The sequence below is a fragment of the Magnolia sinica genome, chromosome 8 (genome assembly GCF_029962835.1).
Source record: "Magnolia sinica isolate HGM2019 chromosome 8, MsV1, whole genome shotgun sequence".
In the NCBI taxonomy this organism is placed as follows: domain Eukaryota; kingdom Viridiplantae; phylum Streptophyta; class Magnoliopsida; order Magnoliales; family Magnoliaceae; genus Magnolia; species Magnolia sinica.
Genome location: NC_080580.1, coordinates 54,945,783 through 54,954,543, shown reverse-complemented (window position 1 = coordinate 54,954,543; position 8,761 = coordinate 54,945,783).

Sequence of the window (8,761 nt, the reverse complement as noted above, 5' to 3'; positions counted from 1 at the left end):
TTGAGCACGCTCATATTGTGCACACACTTACACCACCCTTTAAGCTTTCTATAAGCTTATGTACGATTGATGCATGCAGGTGACGGTAGGACGCCACGACAGCATTGAGATTTGAGCATGCAACGGACTTCTGGAGCTTTTGATTCTGTTATTGTATTTCCCTTTATGCGCATTGTACCTTAAAGTTTTTTTTTTTATCATAGTGGATTTTGTGATGGTGTCTTGATTATTGTTCCTAGGTTATGCTTATGGTTATGCTTGTTATGGAATAAATTCATGTTGAAAAATCCTCCTTATAGGGTCCCAGGATCGGAACCTGGTATATGGGTGCCAGGAGCCGAGAATGGGGTACTAAGGAGGCTGTCGGTGCCGGATTCGGTGATTGAGAATTTTGTGAGCTCGGTTTTCAAGTTTGGGGCACTATAGAAGTCGGTATCAGAGTATAACTTAAGAATAACAGAGAACAATATAACATGTTTACTATCATCTTAGGACAATTAGGTCCCAAGTGCATAACCTTCTGGTTTAGTTCCCTAACATTCATGCATTTGAGAGTTCTCAAGGTTGATAGGCACCTTTGTTCTTCCCTACAAGACATGCCGCCTAGGAGAGTAACCCGAGCGACTCCCGCTTCACCACCTATGACTCCCGTTCTACCACCTACGACTCCTACTCCACCATTAGAGACCCTTGCTCCCCAGCTTAAGGATGCCGCTCCTCTACCCGAGACTGGTACGAATCTGATCGTACACATGAGTGCCTCCCAGTTACAGCAGATGTTGTAGGCTGTGACGGCCACTCTCCAGGGGTAGGGCAAGCACCCCGCTGTTTTGCTAGCCCAAGAAGAGCAGGAACGCCCTTCTTTGAGAGTTTCGACAATTTGATCCCCTGCGTTTCCAGGACGAGCCAGACCCGACAGCAGCTGAGAGATGGTGCTCCGAGGTGGAGAAGATTTTTGATACGAGACATGTATGACCCAGTAGCGGGTCCAGTTAGCTGTATTTCTTCTCCAGGGTGAGGTCGAGCACTGGTGGACTGTAACCGCCCGAAAATCGGGGGTCAAGCAAAGCTCAACTCTTGAGTTCCAACGCATCACTTATGCAACATAGATAATGATGATTAAATGTTGTCCATGTTAGTGCATTAAACATGAGTGGGATTACACCAAAACAGCATATTATACTCCAGAGTTACTTAAATTGGGCAAGCGGAAGACTGAGATGAACATATAAAGCATGTAAGTGTTTATAAATCTCCCAAGTACAAGTATGTTGTCAGGCTAAATAAATACAAGTGTTTGTTCCAAAATTTACAAAATATCAAAATTTAACTGTCCAACTAATCCATGTAACCTTGTAATCCCGATGAATCAGAACATGGTCTACAGAGACCCGCCTGATAGCTGAATATAGGAGAATTCCTCCTCCTCATCCATGAATTCTGGCTCCGTCACATAAGCTACATCACAACCTACATGTAAATCAGAGTCTCGTTGGTGTTTTAAAACACCGTCCCAGAGTGGGAGTGAGTGATCAACTTAGTGGTATTATAAGGCAAAGGTTAACATGTTATCAATTCAGTCAAGCAGTAATGATAAAACAATATAACAATCATATCCTAAGTACTCTTGTTAATGCAGGAATGATATGCACAATGATGCATGCCCTCGCCTGCACTCCCTCAGTGACTTTATCTCACGGCACGCATGGCAAACTCCCTAAACGTGCGCTTTCTCGCCAAAGCACATGCAATGCTGTGCATGATCGTGTTAGCCAAGTAATTTATTAGGCTTATTCATACAGCAGATTTGGGAAGCTAAGGTACCTCCCTTTATATCATTTTCCCAAATAAGGATCCATCTAGGGTTGTCAATCCTAGTTAGTCACATACGATAGGCAAGTTGTAGGGCATCACCCCTGATGAACACAGTAGATAGGTAAGTTCATGAGTTTACACTCGAGGTCACTACGGAGAGGCTCGTCACCGTCAATGTAGGCCTATTTTATACTCAAGATCACTACGGGAGGCTCGTTACCTGAATGTAGGCCAACAACTCGAATAAAGTGTCCCATACACTACTATATTCGGCTCACGATTTTGGGTTGCTCACTGGCCACTAAGGGGAAGCTCGTCACCCCAGCATCGGCCGACAGCTCGACCACGGTGTCTCATACACCACCATGTCCGGCTCATGAGTCTTACCGGATCTTGGTACCATGGTTAAATGGACTTTAAATTGGTAAGTGGTACCTTAGATTCAAGCAGTAGTGTCCATACATGGTAAACACACAATAGGCCAATCAGGTTATTTGACAAGTGCCATTGGTACGAGTGCACATTGAATTGATCAACATAAAATGCATGAGCACTCCACGTGGCCTAACCACTGTCGACTATTAGCGTAGGTCTTGGATTCATCGAACGTGCCTAATGTGGCGAAACAAAATCGGCCACTCAATTGGGAATCGTTACCGATTGCCTGGACAATGTAGTAGTCCCAAATATACTCAAATGCAACATGTGAATACATGTGATATTCATAACAACATTTAACAGACAATTTAAATATAAATCTCATTTGAGCATTTTATCAAACATATTAGACAAGTTAACATACATATGCATTTCATCCATAAGTCATATAGTGACAATTTACAATACATGAAGAAAAACTATTCATATGGCTAAGGAAACTAAGAGTCCTGTCTCAATACACTTAATAAGTACAATTCATCAACAAAATATCATGCATTTTATCAAACACTTAGACTACATAATAATATATACATAAACTAAATTAGTTATAGCATATATTAAGGTAGATCCTTTCATAAAGGGGTTGTCATACGTACAACAAACATATATTCCAGATTAATAGTCATGGCAAACATAAATCATAATAACAATTTCATTCAATCATTTCAACAAACGCATAAAATGTATTTTATATTCACATAGTATACACACATGTATAGTTTATCAAATACATCGTAACTAAGATCATATGGCAGCAATCAAGTCAGACATAAATCATTGCTGACATTGAAAGCCTTGAAAATCATAACCTAAACATTTATAGTCTGCACCTTTCGTCGGTTTGTTCGTTACGAACTCGGTTTGTACACTACGCTTCCATCTACAGCATAACGACTACCTAAATCACAAAATAGGTTAGCTATTTCGTCATTTCCTCTATTTGAATCCCTAAAATAGGATTAAGGTTAGGATTTCTTACCCAAATTGTATTTAAAATCGACGGCGTAGCGAAATGGGAGAGATGATTCAGCCCGTGGGGTGGTGGGAGTGAATCCCAGCAACGATCCACTGATCTCTCTCTCTTCTCCTCACTCTTTTCTCCTCTTTTCTCTCTTCTCTCTCCTAGGGTTAGAGAATTCGTATGGAATGAGAGAGGGGTGGTTTGAGGGCATTATATAGGCCCAGAACTAATGTCAATGGCCCCATGGCCATGGTATGCTTAGGTTATAGCCAAAGGATGTCTATTTTGGACAAATGAGACTCATCTGGAGGCCCATTTCTCACCTAAGTCATGGAGTAAATTCCCTGACCATGGATGTAAGCCAAGTTATGTTTTCAGTCCGATCGGATTTGTGGATTGACTGTGGAGGACCTGTTTCAGTTCAACGGTCATCGTCACTCGATCAGGGCCACAAGTATACTGACATGTGTAGGGAAATTTTCCTGATCAAAGGGTATAGTTTGGTCAGAAACTGCTGGTCTAAAATCTTCAATTTTGCCCGTAAGCGAATGGTCCAATTCACTTAAGTTTGAGTTCATTTTCTAAGGATATTCGCGTTTCTCACCCTCTTTCCTCCGGGCTCAAGTTGTGTGTTTCTGGATACTATTTGGGTTCGATCCCCACAATGCTTGTCAAGCCCAATATGGCGGTCATAACCTTATAGTTTTGTGGTAATCGGACTTTCGACGCGTGGTCCAAGCCTGATACAAAGTTCAATGTGCTCCTGAGAGCAACTGGGTTTTGAAATTTCTCCTAGATTTTTAGGTAATGTTGAGTTAGCGTTTCTAATGGTTTTAGGTCTTGCAGTTCGTACAGATAGTGGTTCAAGATAATTCACTGATTAATTTAGCTTAGTACTTAACTAATTTCATCCAATTCCTAAAGGATTCGGTCATTAAGGATTTCTGCCTGAGGTGGTACTCGAGTCTTTGTACGGATTGTTCTGAGATGTTGCATGGACCTCCATTACCCGTGTTACAGGGCTTGATTTCGTCTAAACATGGGAGAATTTTATAGACCGATTTGACTAGCAGTACTTCCCCAACCACATTCATCGGTAGCAAGCGTTAGAGTTTGAGACCTTGGTGTAGGGAGACATGTCTGTGGTGTAGTATGCAGCTCATTTTATGGCGATATTGAGTTCGCGCTGTATTTGGTTGATGATGAGTGAAAGGTCCACTGTTTCGAGAACGGCTTGCGTTACGATTTTTGAGGCCGTGTTATTGGGCATGAGCTCCTGACTTTTCAGGCGGTAGTATGGAGGGCTCAGATTTATGAGGTTGAGTGGGCCGGCACGCAGAGTGACCGTGATCAGAGGAGAGACCAGAAGAGGCAGGCCCTCTCAGGTAGCTCCCACCAGCAGCAGCGTCGTTAGTAGAAGAGGCGCATAGGTCACCTATCCGTTAGAGCACCAGTAGTACTGGCAGCACCTCCAACACCACCTTCATGACAGTACCCAGGTGCTTACTTTGGATACGGTGTGACAAGTCACAGTAGGCACGAGTGTTCCCACCCGCAACAGCAGTGGTAGCAGTTCCTACCACCGAGGGCCCCACAGTAGTAGAGGCAACACCAACCTCTGAGACCGCAGCAGTGAGGTAGCAGATTCGACCGCCTCAGCAATAGCAGCAGCAGCAGCACCCTCAGAGAGGATAGGCACCTCCCCAGCCGGCTTAGGCTAGATTCTAAGCGACTCAGTAGGACCCGTAGTCCTCTGGAGGAGTCGTTGTGGGTGTACTTCCAACCTCTGCATCTATCGCTCGAGTTTTATTTGATTCTGGTGTTTCTCTTCTCATTCTTTTATGTGCGAGGGATTCTACCATTCGAATGGATTACCAACAGACTCTGCTTGCGAAGGGTTAACCATATCGACGCCCTTGGGGAAGAATACAGTGTTAGACCGCTTTTGTTTGTCTTGCCCCATGTTGGTGGGAGAGATTTTCTTACCTGTCAACTTGTATATGTTGCTGACGTCAGATTTCAACGTCATCTTGGGTATGGATTAGCTTGCCGAGTACCACACCATCTTGGACTGCTCCGCGAGGACAATCATGTTCTGTATACTAGGCTTGCCGCAGTTCCAGTTTGTTGCCGAGCCTAGAGGAGAGCCGTTGTCTTGTTTGATGTCGTGTGCAGTAGAGGAGCCCGTGGTGGTGAGCTTTGATCAGTTTCCAGTTGTTTATGATTTCCTTGACGTGTTCCAGGAGATTCTGGGGTTACCGCTGTGCCGGCATATTGAGTTTCAGATTGATCTTGTGCCCAGTACCGCGCCTATCTCAAAGGCCTTTTATCGTATATCACCGATGGAGTTGCAGGAACTGCATGACAATTAGACGAGTTGTGTGAGTTAAGTTTCACTCATTTAAGCAGTTTGCCATGGGGAGCACCGGTACTCTTTGTCAGGAAGAAGAATGGCTCGCTGAGGCTCTGCGTGGATTACTGCAAGCTCAACCGAGTTACAATTAAGAACAAGTATCTGCTCTCGAGGATAGATAATTTATTTGATCAGTTGCAGGGTGTACAGTTCTTTTCGAAGATTGACCTGCGTTCTGATTATCATCAAATTCGGGTCTGAGAGGAGGACATTCCGAAGATAGCTTTCAGGACCTGTTATGGTCATTTTGAGTTTTAGGTTATGTCCTTCGAACTGACTAATGCACCCGCATATTCATGTAGTTGATGAATGAGGTCTTTCGTTTGTATCTCGATCAGTTTGTTGCAGTATTCATAATTGACATTCTAATATATTCGAGGACTCGTGAGGAGTATGAGCAGCATTTGGAGATTGTGTTGTAAACCCTCTGTGCCCACTAGCTGTATGCGAAGCTGGAGAAGTGCGAGTTTTGGCAAGAGGAGGTGAAGTTCCTTGGTCATGTGGTGACGAGGGAGGGTGTCGCAGTGGACCACTCGAAGGTTGAGGCAGTGCGTCAGTGGGGCCAGCCCACGAATGCGTTCGAGATCAGCAGTTTCTTTGGTTTGGCGGGCTACTACCGGCTTTTCATTGAGGGCTTCTCTCGTATTGTAGCCCCGTTGACCAGGTTGACTCGGAAGGGCACAAAGTTTATTTGGAGCGATGGTTGTGAGCGAGAATTTATAGAGCTGAAGGACCGCCTCACGTCCGCTCCTGTCCTCACTCTTCCCTTTGGGAGTGATGAATTTGTTGTATTTACCGATGCCTCGCATATTGGTTTGGGTGCTGTCCTGATGCAGAATGGGAAGCCAGCGGCTTTTACGGCTCTCCAACTTAAGGTCCATGAGCTGAACTACCTCATTCATGATTTAGAGCTGGCAGTAGTTGTCTTCGCACTGAAGGTGTGGTGGCACTATCTCTATGGGGTTAGGTTCAAGTTCTTCTTCGACCACAAGAGCATGAAGTCCTATTCTCTCAGTCCGAGCTGGACATCAGGCAGAGGTGTTGGATGGAGCTCCTGAAGGATTATGATTTTGATCTGCAGTACCACCCAGGTAAGTTGAATGTGGTGGCGGATGCTCTTAACCATTAGCCACGAGGCCTGGTGGCACACATGATGATTCGGGAGTGAAAGATTCTTGAGAATGTGTCAGCGTTCGACTTCGAGATCGGCTTGCATTCTTCTATTGTGCAGTTATCGAGCTTGTCTATTCAACCCTCTCTTGTTGTAAGGGTGATCGAGGCTCAACAGACAGATGAGTCGTTGTAGAGTTATCGGGCAGAGGCAGCATCTGAGAGTTAGTCAGATTGACAGATTGGTTCTGATGGTGGACTTTGCTTCAGAGGTCGATTATGTGTCCCGGATATTCCATAGTTACACAGAGATCTTATGACCGAGGCACATCGATTGAGGTTTTTTATCCACACTGGCTCGACGAAGATGTACCGTGATATGAGGCGACAATATTTTTGGGTGGGGATGAAGTGCTATATCACCAGTTTTGTGGCTGAGTGTGATAATGCCAGTGTATCAAGGCCGATCATTAGAGACCCCCCTGGTCCATTGCAGCCTTTGAGCGTCCCGACGTGGAAGTGGGAGCACGTGTCGACAGATTTCATTACGGGTTTACAGAGGACTCAGTGCGGTCATGATGCCATCTGAGTTGTTGTGAATCACCTAATGAAGTTGACACATTTTCTCACGATTCGTGCGGCTTGGCCTTTGGACCGGCTTGCCATATTATTCAACGAGGTGATTATGAGACTGCACGGCGTTCCAGTCTCGATCATTTCTGAACGAGACCTGAGGTTCACGTCTTAGTTTTGGAGGAGCTTTCAGAGAGCGATGGGGTCTGTTTTATAGCTCAGCACCACATATCATCCGCAGACAGATGGGCAGGCCGAGAGGGTCAACCAGATCCTTGAGGATATGCTTCGGGCTTGCATGATTGACTTCGGGGATAGCTATGATTGACTTCAGGGATAGCTGAGATGAGCATCTGCAATTGGCTGAATTCGCATACAACAACAGCTATTAGGCGACCATTGGCATGGCTCCTTTTGAGGCACTGTCAGGCTTGTATCCTAGTCTGTACCATTCCATAGACTCCCGTGGTCCTCCCTGTCGAATTTCGATGATCCACGATCTCTAATTGGCATTTGCACGTGACCCTTAGTTGTGTCCTATCGATCTGAGTCGGCTTGGCCCGAGACTTGTACCTTTGCGACCGCACCATCGCCGCATCTTGAGCACTGATGCGATACCCAGGCCAAGAGTTATGGGCCCGCGTATATATCGAGAAAATGCCGCATGTTACGAATCTTGAGAGAATCTCTACAATCAATCACATCAATCATAAGTCAAGTACAACCCATCACTCACTCATACCTCTCTCTTCACCAAGTCAACAACACCCATACCTAACCATTCCCTTCTTACCAAAAGTCAAAAGAAACCTTACCCTCCATCCCATCTCCCTTACAACAACCCATCGTCTCTCTCATTTCCCACCCCATCCTAAGCACCAAGGGAGGGCCAACATCTAAGCCTCCCATGAGAGAGTCAAGTGTGGCCCACTCCCTACCACTCTATCTCCCATCTCCACCCTTCAATTCTCATCATCTTCCATCAAAGAGGAAGCTTAGGAGCTCGGGAGATCAAGGAGCCTAGAAGATTTGCAATCGGTGGGTGATCTTGGAATTTCCTCCATTGATTTCTATTTGTGGGCCCACTTATGGTGGGACCCACTTGATGTATACTTTGTATTGAGTGTAGGGAGGGCCCATAGTGGTGGGGTCTCTCCCCTTCACACGTCTCTCAATTTCTCTCTTTCTCTCTCTCTCTCTCTATTTTTTTTTATTACGGCCCACCTTGGAGAGTGGATTAGATCCACATTGTCTAGCCATGGACGGTGGAAATCCACCGTGACGTAAGTGTTATATCCACTCTGTCCAAATTTTGGATGGTGGAAATCCCACCTCAATGCATGTTTACACACCGTCCACTGTCTGGATGGTGGCCTGCTATTGAAACGTCACCAAGTGCTGTGTGGAGCCCATGTGATGTGGCACCGTCCATCTGCTGATCATGAGGC